The sequence below is a fragment of the Ranitomeya imitator genome, chromosome 2, assembly GCF_032444005.1.
Source record: "Ranitomeya imitator isolate aRanImi1 chromosome 2, aRanImi1.pri, whole genome shotgun sequence".
Classification (NCBI taxonomy): domain Eukaryota; kingdom Metazoa; phylum Chordata; class Amphibia; order Anura; family Dendrobatidae; genus Ranitomeya; species Ranitomeya imitator.
Window position 1 is genome coordinate 571,892,279 of NC_091283.1, and position 25,771 is coordinate 571,918,049.

The 25,771-nt window shown below is 46.6% G+C and overlaps 1 long non-coding RNA gene across 1 annotated transcript in view; it reads right to left on the reverse strand.

Annotated features, from left to right (window-relative positions):
* Positions 1-2,229: 2,229 nt before the first annotated feature.
* The window catches only part of LOC138665029 (uncharacterized), a 189,284-nt gene continuing 165,742 nt past the window's right edge, over positions 2,230-25,771 (reverse strand). The window contains exons 2-3 of the long non-coding RNA XR_011318415.1: positions 16,392-16,812; positions 2,230-2,401 (exon numbers count right to left, since the gene is read on the reverse strand). This is a non-coding gene — a long non-coding RNA (uncharacterized lncRNA). The remainder of the gene's footprint in view (positions 2,402-16,391; positions 16,813-25,771) is intronic.

A 25,771-nucleotide genomic window follows, 5' to 3' on the forward strand; every position in this document is an offset into this window, starting at 1 on the left:
ATCGAAGAACTTTCTCTGTAACTATCAGAGGTATTTTTGGTTAAGCATTTTCATTTTTTGCTCCCCTTCTTCCCAGAGCCATAACTTTTTTATTTATTCATCAAAATGGCCATGTGAGGGCTTGTTTTTTGCAGGACGAGTTGTACTTTTGAATGACACCATTGGTTTTAACATATCGTGTACTGGAAAATGGGAAAAAAAATTCCAAGTGCAATGAAATTGCAAAAAAGTGCAATCCCACAGTTGCATTTTGTTTTTTTGTTTTTTAACCATGTTCACTAAATGCTAAAACTGACCTGCTATTATGATTCTCCAGGTCATTATGAATTCATAGACACCAAACATGTATAGGTTCTTTTTTATTTAAGTCGTAAAAAAAAAATTCCAAAAGTCTGTTAAAAAAAGAAATTGCACCATTTTCCGATACCCGTAGCAGCTCTATTTTTCGTGATCTCGGGTTGGGTGAGGGCTTATGTTTTGCGAGCCGAGCTGATGTTTTTAATCATACTATTTTGGTGCAGATATGATCTTTTGATCACCCATTGTTGCATTTTAATGAAATGTTGCGGCGACAAAAAAAACTTTATTTGGCGGTTTTAATTTTTGCTCATTATGCCGCTTAGTGATTGGGTTGATTCTTTTTTTATATTGATAGATCAGGTGATTCTGAATGCGACAATACCAAATAAGTGTATGTTTGATTTTGTTATTGATTTATTTTGGGGCAAAGGGGGGTGATTTGAACTTTTATATATTTTTTATATTTTAAAAACATTTTTTTTAACTTTTGGCATGCTTCAATAGTCTCTATGGAAGACTAGAAGCTGCCGTAATCTGATCGGCTCTGCTACATTCATGAGATGATCAGATAACCTGTGTGTAGCGGAATTGCTCACTTGCTATGAGCGCCGACCACCGGGTGGCGCTCATTGAAATCTGGTGGTGACAACCATAGAGGTCTGCTGGAGACTTCTGGTCGTCATGCCAATGCATCGGCGACCTGAGATCACATGACGGGGTCAACGATGGGCGGGATTTCAGACGCATTTGCTAGAAGTGCGTGTTAAAGTGATTGACAGTGGCATTTAACTAGTTTACAGCCACGGGTGGATCACGATTCCACCCACGGCTGTTAGAGGCACATGTCAGCTGTTCAAAACAGCTGACATGTGCTGGAAAAGATGTGTGCTTAGCGCCAGTGCCCACATCAAAGGGAGGAAATCCAACATCAGCATACTATTACGCCCAATGTCAGAAACGGGTTAAAGGCATTCCAGTCTTTTTGTCATGGTTTTACCTCATATCTGCAGAGAGTTCCAATTGTTGCTTCGATATCCTGTCGAGTCATAGTTGCTATGTATACAAGTGCCCCACTGCCTGTCTGCATTTCTCATTGTTAGGCAATAGAACTGCTTTTCCTTTCAACTTTAAGTAGGATTGTTTCATTGGGGTTGATATACCTTTCAGGTTCTCACATTCGAAACTGATTCAGAATTGAGCTGATTTTTGATTTAAAAGAAAACTTCCATCTTCTCTTTGGACCTGGATTGTCTTAACAGCAGAATCTTTACCTTGAGTTTCCAGGATTGGTAGTTCTGGTTAGTCAGATTTGGCACTGTGAACTTCACAGAGTTGATGCTGGTAGCCATCTTTGCTTCTTTTTCTTAGTACACTGTTGCTTTCTGTCCTCTTGGTAGTTCCCTGGGTCTTTGGGTTCTGAGCCCATATCCTGTTGGCAGTAGATTAATCTCTGTACTGTCCAGCCGTTCAACAGTGAATATATTTTTTTTCAGGAACAATGATAAAACAGCTTACAACCAGTATTTCTTATAGCTTAGGATCTTAGTATCTTGACCGGGGAAAGTAAAATGTGCTTCAGCTACACACAGTGAGCAGGAACTACAAAATGGTTAAAAAATCCTATGAGAGAAAAAATACTTCCCACTTCCTCTGTGGATTGGAAAGTGATAAAATACCTTTTTTGTAAATGAATGAACTGGTCAAATCCACCAATATCTATGTGCGTATGCCAACTCTTTCCCAATGGCAAATGTTGGAGGAAAGAAGAAAGAGTAGCTGTCAATCACATGAGTGTTTAGCTGACAGCTAATGAAGGTGTGGCCATCTTACGTTTGACTGTACCTTATATATTTTTTTGCTCTGAGAAATGGTGAGAACTTATTTTCAGGGGAAGTCTTTTTTTCATGAACAGCAATCCACATGTATTCTTGAACAAAAAAAAACAACATTTATTCAAATACAACCCATGGCAAAAATTATGGAATCACCGGCCTTGGAGGATGTTCATTCAGTTGTTTAATTTTGTAGAAAAAAAGCAGATCACAGACATGGCACAAAACTAAAGTCATTTCAAATGGCAACTTTCTGGCTTTAAGAAACACTAAAAGAAATCAAGAACAAAAAATGTGGTAGTCAGTAATGGTTATTTTTTTTTAACCAAGCATAGGGAAAAAATTATGGAATCACTCAATTCTGAGGGAAAAAATTATGGAATCATGAAAAACAAACAAACAAAAAACACTCCAAAACATCACTAGTATTTTGTTGCACCACCTCTGACTTTTATAACAGCTTGTACTATCAAATAGTCCTCAAAAATCTCCAATTATGGCATTTCCAATTAATATCCTACCAATTGCGGACTTACATTATCTTGGCCGCATGAAGAGACCCATATAAATATGTTTAAAAGTTAATTCTTTATTTAACACCAAATTTAAAAAAAACTTTTTTTTAACAAGACCAAACATAAATAAACAAAGTGTCCATGGAATGGATAGGATAGGCACAAACCTATATATAATATTGATATTTAGTCCAAATTGGATCCATGCAAATATCACTGCCCAATGTGGTATAATTAATAGTGTCCATTAGGAATCTCTAGTTGTGGTACATTACACATATATTAGAGGACAATATATATCACATAGCATATAGCAATGTCGCACATACATCCGCTAGATATCCATGATAGAACATGTAACTAGGATGTCAGGCCCAGCAAGGTCATATACAGCTATAGCAATGCAAAATCCATAGGTTACTTACAAGATAAAAGCACCCACAAGAGGCATCCACGGGCGCACGTGGAAGGATCGGTGGGCTCTCACCTCACCCACCCTTGTGGGTGCTTTTATCTTGTAAGTAACCTATGGATTTTGCATTGTTATAGCAAATGATGTTTTTAGTGCTGCCATATCTATAGATATTTAAGGAGTGTCAAGGTCCGTGTTCGACCATCGCTCCATTCTCTAACCTCCTAGCTGCAGTCTTGCTGCTAAAAGTAAAAAGTAGAAAAGTCCAAATTCTGGCGATCAGTGTGGTATTTAGATGTAAACACCACACAAATTTAGCATTTATCACCAATCCTGTGTTAGGACTGGCGGAACGCACCAAGACAGATGGTATAGATGCGTTCGCAGTCCGGGGTCCACCGTGCAGGTGAAAACCTGCTGCTAGCAATTAGCAGACTATATGGCGGTACACTAGAGTATACACGCGTGGGTTAACCTCACCCAGCGTGAAAGAAGCAATCCTGTTAAGGCACAGGACCGCGGTACCGCACCTAAAGCGCGAGCAAGTAGTCAGCGAACTCAACCCCAACTGGGATTGAAGTCCGATTAGACCCTTGCTGGCGCAACACCGCAACTGGGTGTGAAATGAAACAGAAGAGCATGCAGTGCCGCACTGACGAACGCCACTAACCACCCAGGCTTGGGTAAGGAAAGCACAGAGGAAGTGCACGGCGCCGTACTGGCGGTCACAGCAACTGGACGCTATAATGTGTGACTAGTGCTGTAGGATAAGTCGGGCGCTAGGTAGCAGCCATACACCTTCCGCGAACAGTCATACTATAGGGTAGGGGTATCCAAGGACGACTTGCACTCACAACATACACACATTAGCAATTGTTTGACAATACTAGCGCATGGCCGTGCGGTCATGCGCAGTTTATATAGCAGCAGCACAGGAAGTGGCCACAGCACTTTTGCCCTTCTAGGACCTGCCAAGAGGACCAATGGAATGTGCTGCAGAGCCTGAGCACATGACCCTCGATCTCCAACGGGAGACCTTACGCTGGGCATGCTCAGTACGTGCAGACAAGGACTTAGTCCCAGAGAAGTCCGCTCACTGCTGACCAGCACAGACTTTAATAGCAGAGACTGGAGAAGCAGCAGTAACTTTCAGAACAGAGTGAGAATGAGCAAGACGCTGGGACCGACGTCCTTGCTGAGCAGACTCCACTGCGGCTGGACAAGAATGGGAGACCGCAGCGGAGGTGGCTCGAGATTCCCCCTGTGCAGAAGCGGGAACTCGACCCCTAACATTACCCCCCCTCCTTGGGCCTCGCTACGTTCGAAGGCAGCAATGAGCTGCGGAGCCCGAATGTGCTCAGCAGGCTCCCAGGACCTATCCTCAGGGCCGTAACCCTTCCAGTCCACCAAAAAAAAATTTTTGCCACGTACCACCTTGCACCCCAAGATAGCGTTCACCTCGAAATCGTCCGTAGACGAACCCGATGTCCCGGCAGATGACTCAGAAAACCGAGACATGTATACGGGCTTAAGGAGGGACACATGAAAGGTGTCGGTGATACCAAGGCGTGGAGGAAGGGCCAGACGGTAGACCACAGGATTAACCTGTTCGAGGACCTTGAAGGGACCCAAGTAGCGAGGAGCAAATTTAGTGGACTCAACTCGCAGCCTGATGTTACGGGCGGAGAGCCACACCAAGTCGCCAGGAGCAAAGGACGGGGCGGGGCGCCGATGAGCATCAGCGGAGGACCTCATTCTCTCCTTAGAGGCCCGAATGGCATCCTGAGTGCGGTCCCAAATATCCCGTGCCTCCACAGCCCAGTCTGCCACCCTGGAGTCTGCGGAAGACACGGGCATAGGCACAGGTACCCGTGGATGCTGACCATAGTTGAGGAGGAATGGGGTTTGTCCAGTGGAGTCGGCTACGGCGTTGTTCAGCGCAAACTCTGCCCATGATAGCAAGGATGCCCAGTCATCCTGCCTGGCTGAAACAAAATGTCGCAGGTATGTGACCAAGGTCTGGTTGGCCCTCTCTACCAACCCATTCGTCTCGGGATGATAAGCGGAAGAGAGATTCAACTCAATACTGAGAAGACGACACAGCTCTCTCCAGAACCGAGACGCAAACTGGGGACCCCGGTCACTGACAATTTTGTCAGGCATACCATGAAGGCGGAAGATGTGCTTAATGAACAACGCAGCCAAGGCCCGTGCAGAAGGTAACCGTGGTAGCGGCACCAAATGCACCATTTTCGAGAAATGATCGGTGATGACCCAAATGATGGTACAGCCGCGAGACTTGGGCAAACCCACGACAAAGTCCATCCCGACCATCTCCCAGGGCCTATCTGCCACCGGCAAGGGATAGAGCAACCCAGCTGGCCTTTGACGCGGAGATTTATTTTTGGCGCAGGAGACACACGCCAGAATATAATCAATGACATCCCGGACCATATGCGGCCACCAGTACGTCCTCGCCAGTAGCTCAGATGTCCTCTTTGTCCCAAAGTGTCCACCCACTCTGGACGAATGAGCCCAAGAGAGAACCTCCGGTCGCAAATTAATGGGCACAAAAGTCTTGCCCGGAGGCACAGACTCAAGCGAAACCGGTGCTACGGTTCTCAGGCTCTCAGAGGGAACAATAAGCCGAGGCTCCTCTTCCTCCTCTTCAGTTGACATAAGGGAGCGAGAGAGAGCATCAGCACGAATATTCTTCTCCCCAGCGAGAAAATGAAGAGAAAAGTGGAACCGGGAAAAGAACAAGGACCATCTGGCTTGGCGAGAATTTAGCCGCTGGGCTGTCTGTAAGTAGACCAAATTTTTGTGGTCAGTGTAAACCTGGAAGGGAAACCGCGCACCTTCCAGAAGATGTCTCCACTCTGAAAAGGCCAACTTCATTGCTAGCAGCTCCCTATCCCCAATGGAGTAGTTTCTCTCCGCTGGCGAGAAAGTCTTAGAGAAGAAGAAGCATGGATGCTTCCGACCTTGAGCATCCTTCTGGTAGAGGACTGCTCCAGCACCAACGGACGAGGCATCCACCTCCATTAGGAATGGCTTATCCACATCGGGACGATGTAAGATGGGAGCGCTAGCAAAGTGGGACTTAATAGAAGTGAAGGCCTTGGAGACCTCTTCCGACCACAATTTAGGATTCGCTCCCTTCTTGGTGAGGGCTACCAAGGGAGCTACCAGAGTTGAGAAGTGGGGAATGAACTGGTGGTAATAGTTAATGAACCCCATAAAGCGCTGCACCGCTTTAAGAGAATGGGGCTCTTGCCAGTCCATCACAGCCTGTAGTTTGGCAGGATCCATAGCCAATCCCTGGGCGGAGATGATATAGCCCAGGAACGGCAAAGACTCCTGCTCAAACATACACTTCTCCAACTTAGCGTAAAGAGAGTTTGCCCGTAGGAGGTCGAAGACTCTGCCAACATCTCTCCGGTGGGAGTCAATATCTGGAGAAAAGATGAGAATATCATCCAGATAGACTACAACTGAGGTGGAAAGCATATCCCGGAAGATGTCGTTGACAAAGTCTTGAAAAACGGCTGGGGCATTACAGAGCCCGAAGGGCATCACCAGATACTCATAGTGCCCATCTCTGGTGTTAAACGCCGTTTTCCATTCGTCCCCCTCACGGATGCGAATCAGGTTGTAAGCACCCCGCAGATCTAATTTAGTAAATACCCTTGCTCCCCGAAGCCTATCGAAGAGCTCAGATATCAAGGGCAAAGGATACTTGTTCTTAACGGTGATAGCGTTAAGACCCCTGTAGTCTATGCATGGACGTAGCTCACCATTCTTCTTCTGCACGAAGAAGAACCCTGCCCCAGCAGGTGACACTGACTTCCTGATAAACCCTCTTGCCAGATTCTCTTGAATGTACTGAGACATGGCCTCCAACTCCGGGAGAGATAATGGATAAACTCGACCCCGGGGAGGCTCCGCACCAGGCAAGAGATCGATAGGACAGTCATAGGGGCGATGGGGCGGAAGGGTCTCCGCCGCCTTCTTGGAGAACACGTCTGCGTAAGACCAATATTGCTTGGGGAGAGAGGATAGATCTGCGGGTACCTCAGTAGTAGCAACCTGAACGCACTCTCGGTGACACCTACCCCCACATGATTCACCCCATCCCAGAATTCTGCCAGAGGACCACTCAATGTGAGGAGAGTGGTACCGTAGCCAAGGTATCCCCAACAGGACCTCATCAATACCCTCAGGAATGACGAGCAGAGAAATAATCTCCTGATGGGATGGCGACAGGGACAGAGTAACAGGGATGGTCTGATGTGTTATCTGTGCGGGGAGTGTCGACCCATTCACCACTCGTACCGTTACTGGTTGAGATAGCATAACCAGGGGTATTGCGTGACGTTGGGCGAAGGCAGAAGACATAAAATTGCCCTCCGCCCCAGAATCCACGCAGAGGTCTACCGAGTGGGAGGATGAGCCAAAGGTAATTGTCCCCTTAAAGGATAATTTGGAGGCAAATGTCGCAGTGTCTAGTGCACCTCCACCTACTACCACTAGACGCTGACGTTTCCTCAACCGCTGATGACATCTGGTGGCAAGATGTCCTGACTGTTGGCAAACATGGCAACCCTGGAGTGCACGAGCGGTCTGGGACTTAGATCCCGCTCGTGACACCACCTTAGGTTCCTGGAACTCAGGAGCCTGGACTGGAGATTCCAAAGGTTTGGCGAAGGTGGGAGCCAGCCGAAACCTCTGCCTACACTGGGCTCGCTCTAACCTCCGCTCGTGAAAACGGAGGTCAATGCGAGTAGATACTGCTATTAACTCCTCCAGTGTGGCGGGAATCTCCCTAGTGGCCAGAGCATCCTTAACGTGGTCAGCCAGCCCCCTCCAAAATATAGGGATAAGGGCTTTATCCGACCATTCCAGCTCAGATGCTAGAGTGCGGAAGTGGACGGCAAAAGGGCTGACCAAGGACGAGCCCTGAGTCAGTGCCAACAGTTGGAGCGCCGTGTCATGGGTGACACGAGGTCCTAGAAAGACCTGTTTCAGAGTGCTCAGGAATAACGGAGCACTCTGCACCACATGATCGCCACGCTCCCACAGCGGCGTAGCCCACTGCAACTCCCTGTCCGACAATAAGGAAATTATAAAGCCCACCTTAGCCCGCTCTGTAGGGAAACGAGAGGCCAGAAGCTCGAGATGTATTGAGCACTGACTCACGAAACCCCTACAGGACTTACTGTCACCAGAAAATTTCTCTGGTAGCGGGAGGCGAGATAGCGTCGGTACAGGAGCGGCAGTGGACAAGGTAGCTGCAGCCACACTTGCAGCCTGAACAGCGACAGCAGTAACATTCACAGCTGAGGTTGAACGCTCAAGAGCCGCCAACCTTCCCTCCAGCTGCTGGATGTACCGCTGTAAACGCTGGTCGTCCGCCATTTTACTAGCCAGACCCTGGCGCTAGTATTCTGTTAGGACTGGCGGAACGCACCAAGACAGATGGTATAGATGCGTTCGCAGTCCGGGGTCCACCGTGCAGGTGAAAACCTGCTGCTAGCAATTAGCAGACTATATGGCGGTACACTAGAGTATACACGCGTGGGTTAACCTCACCCAGCGTGAAAGAAGCAATCCTGTTAAGGCACAGGACCGCGGTACCGCACCTAAAGCGCGAGCAAGTAGTCAGCGAACTCAACCCCAACTGGGATTGAAGTCCGATTAGACCCTTGCTGGCGCAACACCGCAACTGGGTGTGAAATGAAACAGAAGAGCATGCAGTGCCGCACTGACGAACGCCACTAACCACCCAGGCTTGGGTAAGGAAAGCACAGAGGAAGTGCACGGCGCCGTACTGTCGGTCACAGCAACTGGACGCTATAATGTGTGACTAGTGCTGTAGGATAAGTCGGGCGCTAGGTAGCAGCCATACACCTTCCGCGAACAGTCATACTATAGGGTAGGGGTATCCAAGGACGACTTGCACTCACAACATACACACATTAGCAATTGTTTGACAATACTAGCGCATGGCCGTGCGGTCATGCGCAGTTTATATAGCAGCAGCACAGGAAGTGGCCACAGCACTTTTGCCCTTCTAGGACCTGCCAAGAGGACCAATGGAATGTGCTGCAGAGCCTGAGCACATGACCCTCGATCTCCAACGGGAGACCTTACGCTGGGCATGCTCAGTACGTGCAGACAAGGACTTAGTCCCAGAGAAGTCCGCTCGCTGCTGACCAGCACAGACTTTAATAGCAGAGACTGGAGAAGCAGCAGTAACTCTCAGAACAGAGTGAGAATGAGCAAGACGCTGGGACCGACGTCCTTGCTGAGCAGACCCCACTGCGGCTGGACAAGAATGGGAGACCGCAGCGGAGGTGGCTCGAGATTCCCCCTGTGCAGAAGCGGGAACTCAACCCCTAACATCTTGTAGGTTAAATGGCTTTGTCCTGTGGCAGACACACATTTTATTAGTTTTTTAACAAACTTCTTCTACATCCCTAATCTATCATTTAACAAGCTGTACATTGAAATGAAGGCTCTTATAAGTGCGTAAGTAAGTATGACTATAAGAAAATTAGATTCACTCTTCAATTAATGGCAAGTTAATCAACCGAACTATATCTAATCTTTTCTGAACTTCAGCCTACTGACGCCAAGACCATGACATGATTATATCTCCAGGCGATTGTGTGTTACAGTTCACATGACTCGTGAAGTAAATATCTGTATTTTTTAATTGCATGAAATAAAGAGAGGAATGCTTTTAATGGATTCCAGTTGCTGGATGCCTGTTTCCTGATGTCTGACGGTAAGGCCGGCGTCACACACAGCGTAAAACAATACGGTCCGTATATTACGGCCGTAATACGCTGAAAAGTCCCGAAAAAAGTGGTCCGTAGCTCCTCCGTAGGCAGGGTGTGTCAGCGTTTTTTGCGCATGGCATCCTCCGTATGTAATCCGTATGGCATCCGTACTGCGTGGTTTTCTCGCAGGCTAGCAAAACCAACATACCGCTATAGAAGTGATCCATGTGTCCCAAAAAGAAAAGAAAATATATATATACTGTCTATATATATATTTACATACAGTAAACCATGTCTTCTCTCCATTTTTTTTGCAGATTCCACACTACTAATGTCAGTAGTGTGTATCTGCAAAATTTGGCCGTTCTAGCTCTTAAAATAAAGGGTTAAATGGCGGAAAAAATTGGCGTGGGCTCCCGCGCAATTTTCTCCGCCAGAGTAGTAAAGCCAGTGACTGAGGGCAGATATTAATAGCCTGGAGAGGGTCCACGGTTATTGGCCCCCCCCTGGCTAAAAATATCTGCCCCCAGCCACCCCAGAAAAGGCACATCTGGAAGATGCGCCTATTCTGGCACTTGGCCACTCTCTTCCCATTCCCGTGTAGCGGTGGGATATGGGGTAATGAAGGGTTAATGCCACCTTGCTATTGTAAGGTGACATTAAGCCTAATTAATAATGGAGAGGCGTCAATTATGACACCTATCCATTATTAATCCAATTGTAGTGAAGGGTTAAATAAAACACAAACACATTATTTAAAATTATTTTAATGAAATAAAAACAATGGGTGTTGCAGTATTTTATTCAACGCCCAATCCAGTCACTGAAGACCCTCGTTCTGTGAGTAAAAAAACATAATAAACCAACAATATACTTACCCTCCGCAGATCTGTAACGTCCAACGATGTAAATCCTTCTGAAGGGGTTAAAACATTTTGCAGCAAGGAGCTGTGCTAATGCAGGCTGCTCCTCGCTGCAAAACCCCAGGGAATGAGGCTAAAAATAGATCAATGATCTATATTTAGCTTCATTTGCGGTGAGGCGCCCTCTGCTGGCTGTTCATAGATCGTGGGAAATTACCTAGAAAGCCAGGGAGCTTTCTAGGTAATTTCCCACGATCTATGAACAGCCAGCAGAGGGCGCCTCACCGCAAATGAAGCTAAATATAGATCATTGATCTATTTTTAGCCTCATTCCCTGGGGTTTTGCAGCGAGGAGCAGCCTGCATTAGCACAGCTCCTTGCTGCAAAATGTTTTAACCCCTTCAGAAGGATTTACATCGTTGGACGTTACAGATCTGCGGAGGGTAAGTATATTGTTGGTTTATTATGTTTTTTTACTCACAGAACGAGGGTCTTCAGTGACTGGATTGGGCGTTGAATAAAATACTGCAACACCCATTGTTTTTATTTCATTAAAATAATTTTAAATAATGTGTTTGTGTTTTATTTAACCCTTCACTACAATTGGATTAATAATGGATAGGTGTCATAATTGACGCCTCTCCATTATTAATTAGGCTTAATGTCACCTTACAATAGCAAGGTGGCATTAACCCTTCATTACCCCATATCCCACCGCTACACGGGAATGGGAAGAGAGTGGCCAAGTGCCAGAATAGGCGCATCTTCCAGATGTGCCTTTTCTGGGGTGGCTGGGGGCAGATATTTTTAGCCAGGGGGGGGCCAATAACCGTGGACCCTCTCCAGGCTATTAATATCTGCCCTCAGTCACTGGCTTTACTACTCTGGCGGAGAAAATTGCGCGGGAGCCCACGCCAATTTTTTCCGCCATTTAACCCTTTATTTTAAGAGCTAGAACGGCCAAATTTTGCAGATACACACTACTGACATTAGTAGTGTGGAATCTGCAAAAAAAATGGAGAGAAGACATGGTTTACTGTATGTAAACCATGTCTCAAATCATGTCGGGTTTTAGGAAGGAGAAAGAAAAAGCCGGTAATTGAATTACCGGCTTTCAAGCTGTATAGCGCTGGAATAAATATTAATATATATACATATATGTGTCTCACTGACATATATATATATATATATACCTATTCTATGTGTACACATTTATTCTACCTATTGGACTGTAAGCTGTCAGTGTGATTTTACTGTACACCGCACTGAATTACCGGCTTTTCTCTCTAACACCGCTGCGTATTTCTCGCAAGTCACACTGCTTGTCCGTGTGTAATCCGTATTTTTCACGCTTCCATAGACTTTCATTGGCGTATTTCTTGCGCAGTACGGTGACAAACGCAGCATGCTGCGATTTTGTACGGCCGTAGAAAGCCGTATAATACTGATCAGTAAAATACGGCAAATAGGAGCAGGGGCATAGAGAATAATTGTGCCGTATTTTTTGCGAGTTTTACGGACGTAGATTCTGCGCTCTTACGTCCGTAAAACTCGCAAGTGTGACGCCGGCCTAATTATGTTACACTTAACGAGGTTCCTAAAAACTAAGTTCATGTGTTTTTCTGTTCTCAATGCAACCCTCCAGCCCACACTAATATTTCACAATAAATGCTTAATGCATTGTTAAATATACCTTTTGCTTTTTATTCTAAATCTCCCCTAATTTTCAAATCTCTTAATTTTTATACAATTGCTTTCAGCTTCACAGAAACTATTCACACTAGTTTGGTTATCAGATACTGTCCTTCTCCTCTTAAATGGACCAGATGGTAGATGTGAATTGCATATTATTTGAGATGAGCAAACCTTTAAGGCTATGTGCACATGTTCAGGATTTTTAGCATTTTTTTCAGCCGTTTTAAGCCACAAAAAAAAAACGCTACAAAAATGCTTACATAAGCATCCTATCATTTTTAATGCATTCGCATTTTTTGTGCACATACTGCATTTTTTCCTGCGGCTGGATCGCATTCCAGAAAAAAAAGGCAGCATGTTCATTCTTTGCGCAGAATCGCGGGGATTCTGCACACATAGGAATGCATTGATCCGCTTACTTCCCGCATGGGGCTATGCCTACTATGCGGGAAGTAAGCGGATCATGTGCGGTTGGTAAAAAAAAGAATTAAAATAAAAAATCATGAGATTCTCACCTTCCGGCGTCCCTCTCAGCCTTCCAGCTCCTCGCGATGCTCCAGTTCCCAATAATGCCTTGCAGCAATGACCTGGGATGATGTAGCGGTCTCGCGTGATGCTATGTCATCTGGGGTCATTGCCGTGAGGTATTACTGGAAATGGGTGCTGCCGGGAGCATCACGAGGAGCGGGAAGGCTGCGGGGGCCGCTGGAAGGTGAGAATATCATGATTTTTTAATTTTTTTATTATTTTTAACATTATATCTTTTTACTATTGATGCTGCATAGGCAGCATCAATAGTAAAAAGTTGGTCACACTTGTAAAACACTATGTTTGACAAGTGCGACCAACCTGTCAATCAGTTTTCCAAGCGATGCTACAGATCGCTTGGAAAACGCTAGCATTCTGCAAGCTAATTACGCGGGAATTTAATTTAGCAGGAATATGCATGCCAATTCTGCATGCGTATTTCCCACAGCAGGAAGTTGCAGAATTGCCGCGGAAATTTCCGCTGCAATTCTGCAACGTGTGCACATAGCCTTAAGGTCCGGCTCGGCTATGTTCACCGAACTTCCCAATGTTCGCCGAACATAGCCTAACACCATTGAATTCAATGGGAGGCAAAACCAAACCTACTGACAACATCTTCAGGGGGGCCAAAAGCTGCCAAAACAGCTCAAGTTAGGGGCACACACCAGGAAAAGTGGCATTAATTGACCCATCAATTGCGCTATAAATAATTTAAAAAAAAATTGACATGGGTACGACTGTATTTTGATGACCAACCAGGCAAACCTGAAAGCTGTGGGCTGCAACCTTCATCTGTCAGCGTTAGCAAGGCTGGTTGTCAAGAATACAGGGGTCACCACGCTGTTTTTTAAATTATTTAAATAAATCATTTTTAAAAAATGGCGTGGGGTCCCCCCATAATTGACAAGCAGCCAAACTAAAGCAGACAGCTGGGGCTGGTATTAAATCTTAGAATCAATATGTTTGGTCTTGTATGTCTTCCATTTTCTTATTATTGCGACCACAGTTGATTTCATCACACCAAGCTTCTTGCCTATTGCAGATTCAGTCTTCCCAGCCTGGTGCAGGGCTACAATTTTGCTTCTGGTGTCCTTCAACAGCTCTTTGGTCTTCACCATAATGGAGTTTGGGGTGTGACTGTTTGAGGTTGTGGACTGGTGTATTTTATACTGATAACAAGTTCAAACAGGTGCCATTACTACAGGTAATGGGTGCAGGACAGGGGAGCCTCTTAAAGAAGAAGTTACAGGTCTGTGAGAGCCAGAAATCTTGCATGTTTTTAGGTGACCAAATATTTATTTTCTACCATAATTTGCAAAATAAATCTTGCCAAATCAGACAAGATGATTTTCTGGATTTGTTTTCTCATTTCTCATAGTTGTGGTCTACCTATGATGTAAATTACAGGCCTCTCATCTTTTTAAGTGGGAAAACTTGCACAATTGGTGGCTGACTAAATACATTTTTTCCCCACTGTATGTACAGTACATTGCATAATCAAAAAACTTCACTCATCTTTAGCCTATTTGTTATAGGTTAGTGTGTAAAAAGCAGAGTATCCCGTAGAATGTAAGTCTGCAAGGACAGGGTCCTCTCCCCTCTGTACCAGTCTGTCATTGTAAATTTGTGAACTGTAAACGATATCTATATCCCTGTATGTTACCCCTTTCTCATGTACAGCACCATGGAATTTATGGTGCTATATAAATAAATAATAATAATAACCGGTTACAGCCGCATCCATATCACATGTGTAGTGAGTGGGCTGATTTGTGACACTATGTAATTGTAAGGTAGAGACACTTGACACTCATATAGGTGAATTCAAACAAAATGAATGTTGAAAATAAAGATAAAATGAGAGACGTTTCGGTCAACAAAATGACCTTCATCAGTCTTAAAAACAGAAAAATACATTAATGTAATACATTCATGTAATTGAATGAAAAAGCAGACCGTAACAACATAACAGAGCATCATCAATACATCAAAAAAAAATACTAAACAAAACAACTGGGATAAAGCTTACAAAACCGATATACCTAAGTATATCTAATTCATGATGGAAAAAAAGAAACATTGGAAGACAAGGGAGGAGAATCAGTTAGGAAAAACAGAGTTTTGCATTCCTAGCAGCACCCAGTGACCATTTGAAGTCAGGTGCAGCAAAAGGTTTAATGTGACAATAGTACTGATACAATGGGTATAGTGGATAGAGGGAGCCTCATAAGCCTGTGAAAACCAAGATAGCCAGAGAAACAATAATAGTTAGAGAGACACTTACGTCAACGGTAAATAATTCCTGCGAGCAAAAGAATGAGGCCACACTCACACGTTCAGTATTCGGTCAGTATTTTCCATCATTATTTGTAAGCCAAAACCAGGAGTGGGTGAGAAATACAGAAGTGGTGCATATGTTTCTATTATACTTTTCCACTCACTGTCCCACTCCTGATTTTGGCTTACACATACTGAGGTAAAAATACTGACCAAATACTGAGGGTGTGAATGTGGCCTTAGGAGAACTTACCATTTGCATAAAGAAAAAGTCATGTGAAATCGTGCTATGTGAAGGTCTGCGGTGTCCATCGCTGAGGACTCATGGCAGGGAGTTTAAAAGGCCCGGGAAAGAAGCAAGGTATGCGTGGAGATGACCAATAAGAATGAAGGGGGCATGTCCTGATCAGCTCAGTAAAAGGGAGAGGTGGGGTGATGATTGACCAATTGGAGACAGGGAGGTGTGGTAAGCAATGATGCCCAGAGACACAAGTCTTCTCTTAAAGGGAACCTGTCACCCACAAAATCGAAGATGAGCTAAGCCCACCAGCATCAGGGGCTTATCTACAGCATTCTGTAATGCTGTAGATAAGCCCCCGATGTATCCTGAAAGAGGAGAAAAAGAGGTTAGATTATACTGACCTGGGGGGTTCCAATCCAATGGGCGTCGCGGTCCGGTCCAGAGCCTCCCATCTTCATAGGATGACGTCCTCTTCTGGTCTTCACGCTGTGGCTCCGGCGCAGGCGTACTTTGTCTGCCCTGTTGAGGGCAGAGCCAAGTACTGCAATGTGCAGGTGCTGGGCCTCTCTGCCCTTTCCTGGAGCCGCAGCATGAAGACAAGAAGAGGACGTCATCGTAAGAAGATGGGAGGCGCTGGATCGGACTGCGGCTCCCATCGGACCGGACTGCAGCCGGACCGCCCCTGGGTGAGTATAATCTAACCTCTTTTTCTCATCTTTCAGGATACATCGGGGGCTTATCTACAGCATGCTGTAGATAAGGAAGGAGAGGTATGGTGGTGACGGACAAATGGGAGAACCAGTAGGCGTGGTTAATGTCCGGAGCTAGTGAATGTTCGTGCATATAGAAGAGGCTGCATCTCTTGCATCCCAGGGGAATATAGGCAGATCAAATAGCCAACAAGATATAGAAAATGTTAAATAACAAAAGATGCAGCACTCACCAGATTCTTGCTGAAGATAGTGTCCTTTATTCGCTTAAAGCGATGTGAGACATTATGCGGAGAGGCGGCAGGAAAGAGGATTGTTATTTAACAAGTTGGAAAGTCTGTCTGCTTTATATGCTAAGCACCACCCGGCATCTGCAAACACATAGACTGGTGGCTTGAAGTTTATGCCAAGACTTCTCCTATACTGTTACTGCCTGTGAAGATTAACACATCGAGTGCCGCTCAGTTCCTTTTCTGCGGGTCAGTGAAGATATAGAAAATATATGGTCCATAGACTAGGACCAGGATCAAAGGCCAGGACCTACTAATGATTTGTGAAAGGGAACAGAATAGCTGTGCTCACTAAATGATAGGCTGTCCCAAGATGGTGCTCAAGCAGATCACAGAGAGGTCATGGACATCATAGATTGAGGTTCTAAAAAAGAGAAACACATATTAACAAATGTTACACATGTGAATGAGTGCAGTATAAAGTAACAATGGACATTATGCAAACAATGGAAAAAAGAGTGGCACGCCAGCCTCATTGTATTATCAAACAGAAAAAGGACAGAACACACAAGACCTGGTAACATAGGCTAATGGATAGTATATATCAAGAAGACTGACAGCAAGCATAGAAATCACAAAAAGGCTTGTAGGTCATAATCCCTAATAAGACCCTTTGGTGCTATTGCCTGCAGCTCATGAATCCAATAAGCCTCATGTTTCTTCAAGATTAAATGGAGATCTCCCCTCCATCTCGGCTGGACCACCTGCTCGATAAACTGATACTTTAGTTGAGCTATTGTGTGACCCGCATTGAGGAAATGTTGCGGAACTGGCAACATTGAGTTTTTACATCGAGTTGTGGACTCTTAGGGTACTTTCACACTGGCGTTTTTTTAAATCCGTCACAATGCGTCGTTTTGCAGAAAAAACGCATCCTGCAAAAGTGCTTGCAGGATGCGTTTTTTCCCCATAGACTTCTATTGGCGACGCATTTGCGACGGATTTGCACACTTCGCATCCGTCTTGCGACGAATGCGTCGTGCTTTGGCGGACCGTCGGGGAAAAAAAACCCTACATGTAACGTTTTTTTCTCCCGACGGACCGCTTTTTCCGACCGCGCATGCGCGGCCGGAACTCCGCCCCCACCTCCCCGCACCTTACAATGTGGCAGCGGATGCGCCGGAAAAATGCATCCGCTGCACCCATTGTACAATGCAGCAAACGCTAGCGTCGGAATCTCTCCCCGACGCATTGCGACGGGGAGATTCCGACGCTAGTGTGAAAGAAGCCTTACAGTGGGGGAAATATTTGATCCCTTGCTGATTTGGTAAGTTTGCCCACTGGCAAAGACATGAACAGTTTATAATTTTAAGGGTAGGTTAATTTTATCATTGAGAGATAGAATATTAAAAATAAAATCCAGAAATTCACATTGTATAAATTATATAAATTTATTTAAATTTTGCAGTGAGAAATAAGTATTTGATCCCTTAGCAATCAGAAAGAATTCTGGCTCCTACAGACCAGTTAGACACTTCTAATCAACTCGTTACCTACATTAACCCCTTCATGACCCAGCCTATTTTGACCTTAATGATCTGGCCGTTTTTTGCAATTCTGACCAGTGTCCCTTTATGAGGTAATAACTCAGGAACGCTTCAACGGATCCTAGCGGTTCTGAGACTGTTTTTTCGTGACATATTGGGCTTCATGTTAGTGGTAAATTTAGGTCGATAAATTCTGTGTTTATTTGTGATAAAAACGGAAATTTGGCGAACATTTTGAAAATTTCGCAATTTTCACATTTTGAATTTTTATTCTGTTAAACCAGAGAGTTATGTGACACAAAATAGTTAATAAATAACATTTCCCACGTGTCTACTTTACATCAGCACAATTTTGGAAACAAAATTTTTTTTTGCTAGGAAGTTATAATGGTTAAAATTTGACCAGCGATTTCTCATTGTTACAACGAAATTTACAAAACCATTTTTTTTAGGGACCACCTCACATTTGAAGTCAGTTTGAGGGGTCTAAATGGCTGAAAATACCCAAAAGTGACACCATTCTAAAAACTGCACCCCTCAAGGTGCTCAAAACCACATTCTAGAAGTAAATTAACCCTTCAGGTGCTTCACAGCAGCAGAAGCAACATGGAAGAAAAAAATGAACATTTAACTTTTTAGTCACAAACCACTGTTTGGGCGAACGGCAGGGCTTGGAAGGGAAGGAGCGCCATTTGACTTTTTGAATGAAAAATTGGCTCCACTCTTTAGCGGACACCATGTTACGTTTGGAGACCCCCGTGTGCCTAAAAATTGGAGCTCCCCCACAAGTGACCCCATTTTGGAAACTAGACGCCCCAAGGAACTTATCTAGATGCATAGTGAGCACTTTAAACCCTCAGGTGCTTCACAAATTGATCTGTAAAAATGAAAAAGTACTTTTTTTTCACAAAAAATTTCTTTTCGCCTCAATTTTTTCATTTTCACATGGGCAATAGGATAAAATGGATCATAAAATTTGTTGGCCAATTTCTCCCGAGCACGCTGATACCTCATATGTGGGGGTAAACCACTGTTTGGGCACACGGCAGGGCTCGGAAGGGAAGGCGCGCCATTAGACTTTTTGAATGGAAAATTAGCTCCAATTGTTAGCGGACACCATGTTGCGTTTGGAGAGCCCCTGTGTGCCTAAACATTGGAGCTCCCCCACAAGTGACCCCATTTTGGAAACTAGACCCCCCAAGGAACTTATCTAGATGCATATTGAGCACTTTAAACCCCCAGGTGCTTCACAGAAGTTTATAACACAGAGCCATGAAAATAAAAAATAATTTTTCATTCCTCAAAAATTATTTTTTTAGCCTGGAATTTCCTATTTTGCCAAGGGTAATAGGAGAAATTGGACCCCAAATGTTGTTGTCCAGTTTGTCCTGAGTACGCTGATACCCCATATGTGGGGGTAAACCACTGTTTGGGCGCACGGCAGGGCTCAGAAGGGAAGGCACGCCATTTGGCTTTTTAAATGGAAAATTAGCTCCAATCATTAGCGGACACCATGTCGCGTTTGGAGAGCCCCTGTGTGCCTAAACATTGCAGATCCCCCACAAATGACCCCATTTTGGAAACTAGACCCCCAAGGAACTAATCTAGATGTGTAGTGAGCACTTTGAACCCCCAAGTGCTTCACAGAAGTTTATAACGCAGAGCCATGAAAATTAAAAAAAAAATTTCTTTTCTTAAAAATGATTTTTTAGCCCACAATTTTTTATTTTCCCAAGGGTAACAGGCGAAATTTGACCCCAAAAGTTGTTGTACAGTTTCTCCTGAGTACGCTGATATCCCATATGTAGGGGGAAACCACTGTTTGGGCACACGTCGGGGTTTGGAAGTAGTGATGTTTTGAAATGCAGACTTTGATGGAATGTTCTGCGGGCGTCACGTTGCGTTTGCAGAGCCCCTGATGTGGCTAAACAGTAGAAACCCCCCACAAGTGACCCCATTTTGGAAACTAGACCCCGAAAGGAACTTGTCTAGATGTGTGGTGAGCACTTTGAACCCCCAAGTGCTTCACAGAAGTTTATAACGCAGAGCACTGAAAATAATAAATACATTGTCTTTCATCAAAAATAATTTTTTAGCCCAGAATTTTTTAATTTTCCCAAGGGTAACAGGAGAAATTGGACCCCAAAAGTTGTTGTCCAGTTTCTCCTGAGTACGCCGATACCCCATGTGTTGAGGTAAACCACTGTTTGGGCACACGTCGGGGTTCAGAAGGGAAGTAGTGACTTTTGAAATGCAGACTTTGATGGAATGATCTGCGGGCGTCACGTTGCGTTTGCAGAGCCCCTGGTGTGCCTAAACAGTAGAAACCCCCCACAAGTGACCCCATTTTGGAAACTAGACCCCCCAAGGAACTTATCTAGATATGTGGTGAGCACTTTGAACCCCCAAGTGCTTCACAGACGTTCAGCGTCGGACTGGAGCACCTTGGGCCCACCAGAGAAAATCATTCTTGGGGCCCACTATGTAGCTACATAGAAATAGATACAAGACCACCAATTGTGCGGTAAAAAGCGCTAATATCAGGGTATAATATAAGGTAGTTCACGTCTTAATAATGTAGCAAGGGTTGGGGTAGCCCCCTCACAGAATATAATGTAGCCCCCTCATAAAATATAATGCGGTCCCCTCTCATAGAATATAATGCAGCACCCCACAAAATATAATGCAACCCCTTCAGGTATGACAGTCCCCACCATAGAATATAATGTAGCACCCCCATAGGGTATAATGCAGCCCACCTCATATAGTATAGTGCAACCCACCACAGAATATAATGTAGTCCCCTGAGAGAATGCAGTTCCACCACAGAATATAATGCAGCCCCCCCATAGAGTATACTGTAGCCCCCTCATATAGTATGATGTAGCCCCCCATAATATAATGTAGTACCCTGAGTATAATGCAGTCCCCCCACAGAATAGAATGTAGCCCCCAAGGGCATTATTTAGAGTTTCTGCTGCCCTAGGCACTTTTAGTGCTGCCTCCCCCTTTGGTGAGTATCGGCATAGACTTTGGCAAGAATCGCTGATGTGAAAGTCGCCTTTTGCAGTAGATCGGGCAGTTTTTCTGCATCTGCCGCGTAACGGATCACTTACAGCAATACTGCGTTCGGCCTCATTCATTCCCTATGGGATTTGCGGCACTTGCCGTGATGTGGCAAATGTGGTACCATACCTCCCAACTGTTGAAGAAGGGAAGGAGGTATAAAGTTTGCGGCGCGCTTAGTGCGCCGCGGCAAATTTTGGGCCACGCCTCTTACCACACCCATTTCACAACTAGTCACACCCATATCCACGTCCCAACCACACCCATTTAGCACTGCTGATCACACTGTTTTATATACAATAATTATAAACAAAAAAAATATGGCCACACATAATGCTCAATACTGTATAATGGCCACACACATCATGCTCCATACTGTATAATGGCCACACAGTGCTCCATACTGTATAATGGCCACACATAGCGCTCCATACTGTATAACGGCCACACACAGTTCTCCATATTGTATAATGATCCCACATGATGCTCAATACTGTATAATGGCCACAAATGATGCTCCATACTGTATAACGGCCACACATGATGCTCCATACTGTATAACGGCCACACATGATGCTCCATACTGTATAACGGCCACACATGATGCTCCATACTGTAAAACGGCCACACATGATGCTCCATACTGTATAATGTCCATTGGCCACACATGATGCTCAATACTGTATAACGGCCACACATGATGCTCAATACTGTACAATGGCCCCACATGATGCTCAACACTGTATAATGGCCACACATGATGCTCAATACTGTATAATGGCCACAGATGATGCTCAATACTGTATAATGATCCCACATGATGCTCAATGCTGTATAATGACCCCCCCCTCCTGTATGCATGGCTCATATTCCCCCTCCTGTATGCATGGCTCATATTCCCCCCCCTGAATGCATGACTCATATTCCCCCCCCCCCTGAATGCATGGCTCATATTCCCCCCTCTATGCTTGGCTCATATTCCCCCCCGAATGCATGGATCTTATCCCCCCCTGTATGCATGGCTTATCTCTCAACCCCCCCCCCCGCTCCCATCTTGCATGGCGCGCCGGCTTATGTCCTCCTTCAGAACCCCCATGTGTGTGACAGCACCCCCTCCTTCCCCACAGACCCCCCCATGTGTGTGACAGCACCCCCTCCTTCCCCACAGACCCCCCATGTGTGTGACAGCATCCCCTCCCTCCCCACAGACCCCCACGTGACAGCACCCCCTCCCTCCCCACAGACCCCCACGTGACACCCCCTCCTTCCCCACAGACCCCCACGTGACAGCACCCCCTCCTTCCCCAGACCCCCACGTGACAGCACCCCCTCCTTCCCCACAGACCCCCACGTGACAGCACCCCCTTCTTCCCCACAGACCCCCACCTGACAGCACCCCCTCGTTCCCCAAAGACCCCCACGTGACAGCACCCCCTCCTTCCCCAAAGACCCCCACGTGACAGCACCCCCTCCTTCTCCACAGACCCCCACGTGACAGCACCCCCTCCTTCCCCACAGACCCCCACCTGACAGCACCCCCTCCTTCCCCACAGACCCCCACGTGACAGCACCCCCTCCTTCCCCACAGACCCCCACCTGACAGCACCCCCTCCTTCCCCACAGACCCCCACGTGACAGCACCCCCTCCTTCCCCACAGACCCCCACATGACAGCACCCCCTCCTTCCCCACAGACCCCCACGTGACAGCACCCCCTTCTTCCCCACAGACCCCCACCTGACAGCACCCCCTCGTTCCCCAAAGACCCCCACGTGACAGCACCCCCTCCTTCCCCAAAGACCCCCACGTGACAGCACCCCCTCCTTCTCCACAGACCCCCACGTGACAGCACCCCCTCCTTCCCCACAGACCCCCACATGACAGCACCCCCTCCTTCCCCAAAGACCCCCACGTGACAGCACCCCCTCCTTCCCCACAGACCCCCATGTGACAGTACCCCCTCCTTCCCCACAGACCCCCACATGACAGCACCCCCTCCTTCCCCAAAGACCCCCACGTGACAGCACCCCCTCCTTCCCCAAAGACCCCCACGTGACAGCACCCCCTCCTTCCCCACAGACCCCCATGTGACAGTACCCCCTCCTTCCCCACATTCAAAAGTCACCCTGCTCTCTGTACAGCACCCATGTAGGAACGTCCGCTTATCTGTGCTCCCACAACCCTCAGATCAGCCCCATGGAGTATTCCTGTCATGTACAGAGCCCCCACCATTGCGCTGCTCCTCAGCCTCTCTCCACAGCACAGGAGATCTCCTGCTATCAGCGCCGCACTGGAGGACGCCCCGCCCCCGTCCCTCATACTCACCTGACCTGGCCCGTCCCTCAGACTCACCTGTCCTGTCCCACACACCGCGCGGCCGCGTAGACATGGCTCCAGGCTCTGTCCCGACTTCCGGCGCAGCACCTTCTTCCTGCTTGAGCGGTCATGTGATACCGCTAATTAAGGTCATGAATATGCGCATATTCATGACCTTAATTAGCGGTATCACATGACCGCTCAAGCAGGAGGAGCTGAGCTGCAGACGCCGAGACCAACCATCGCAGGAGCAGGGTGAGTATCGTCTTCAAGGAAGGAGGGTGGGAGGGAGGGAGGTGGGGGGGGGCCCTGGAGCAGTGGGGGCCCACACAGCAGGTGTCAGTGCCTGGGCCCACTGGAGAATCCTCCGGTTCTCCGGTGGGCCAGTCCGAGCCTGCAGACGTTTACAACGCAGAGCCGTGAAAATAAAAAATCATTTTTCTTTCCTCAAAAATGATGTTTTAGCAAGCAATTTTTAATTTTCACAAGGGTAACAGGAGAAATTGGACCCCAATAATTGTTGTGCAGTTTGTCCTGAGTATGCTGGTACCCCATATGTGGGGGTAAACCACTGTTTGGGCACACGTCGGGGCTCGGAAGTGAGGGAGCACCATTTGACTTTTTGAATACAAGATTGGCTGGAATCAATGGTGGCGCCATGTTGCGTTTGGAGACCCCTGATGTGCCTAAACAGTGGAAATCCCTCAATTCTAACTCCAACACTAACCCCAACACACCGCTAACCCTAATCCCAACTGTAGCCATAACCCTAATCACAACCCTAACCACAACCCTAATTCCAACCCTAACCCTAAGGCTATGTGCCCACGTTGCGGATTCGTGTGAGATTTTTCAGCACCATTTTTGAAAAATCCGTGGGTAAAAGGCACTGCGTTTTACCTGCGGATTTACCACGGATTTCCAGTGTTTTTTGTGCGGATTTCACCTGCGGATTCCTATTGAGGAACAGGTGTAAAACGCTACGGAATCCGCACAAAGAATTGACATGCTGCGAAAAATACAACGCAGCGTTTCCGCGCTGTTTTTTCCGCACCATGGGCACATCGGATTTGGTTTTCCATATGTTTACTTGGTACTGTAAACCTGATGGAACACTGCTGCGAATCCGCAGTGGCCAATCCGCTGCGGATCCGCAGCCAAATCCGCACAGTGTGCACATAGCCTAATTCTAAAGGTATGTGCACACACTGCGGAAAACGCTGCGGGTCCGCAGCAGTTTCCCATGAGTTTACAGTTCAATGTAAACCTATGGGAAATAAAAATCGCTGTACGCATGTCACTACTTTCTGCGGATTCCGCAGCGGTTTTACAACTGCTCCAATAGTAAACTGCAGTTGTAAAACCGCAGCGAAATGTGCAGAAAAACCGCGGTAAATCCGCGATAAATCCGCAACGGTTTAGCACTGTGGATTTATCAAATCCGCTGTGGAAAAATCCGCAGAGGACCAGAATACGTGTGCACATACCGAAACCCTAACCCTAACCCTAATTCTTACCCCAACCTTAGTGGAAGATCAAAAAAATCTTTATTTTATTATTGTCCCTACATATGGGGGTGACAAAAGGGAAGGGGTCATTTAGTATTTTTTTATTTTGATCACTGTGATAGGTTTTATCACAGTGATCAAAATGCACTTGAAACGAATCTACCGGCTGGCAGATTCGACGGGCGCACTGCGCATGCGCCTGCCATTTTGGAAGATGGCGGCGCCCATGGAGAAGATGGACGGACCCCGGGAGGCTCGGTAAGTATGATGGGGTGGGGGAGCATGGGAGGGTGGATCAGAGTGCGGGGGGGTGGATCGGAGCATGGGGGGGGGTAGATCGGAGCACGGGGGTGGATCGGAGCATGGGGGGGTGGATTAGAGCACCGGGGGGGTGGATTGGAGCACCGGGGGGTGGATCTGAGTACAGGGGGGGTGGATTGGAGCACGGGGGTGGGAATGGAGCATGGAGGTGAGCGGACAAGAGCACGGGGGGAGCGGACAGGAGGACGGAGGGGAGCGGAGCAGTGTACAGGGCTGACCGAAGGACTGGGGGGGATCGGTGGCAGTGGGGGGGGGGGTGCAGACCAGTGTTTCCAGCCATGGCCGATGATATTGCAGCATTGGCCATGGCTGGATTGTAATATTTCACCAGTTTTAATAGGTGAAATATTACAAATCGCTCTGATTGGCAGTTTCACTTTCAACAGCCAATCAGAGCGATCGTAGCCACGGGGGGGTGAAGCCACCCCCCCCTGGGCTGTACTACCACTCCCCCTGTCCCTGCAGATCGGGTGAAATTGGAGTTAACCCTTTCACCCAATCTGCAGGGACGCGATCATTCTGTGACACAGCATATGCGTCACAGGTTGGATTGGCACCGACTTTCATGACGCATACGCTGTGTCACAGGTCGGGAAGGGGATAAAGACAGCTGTCTTACATAGTCC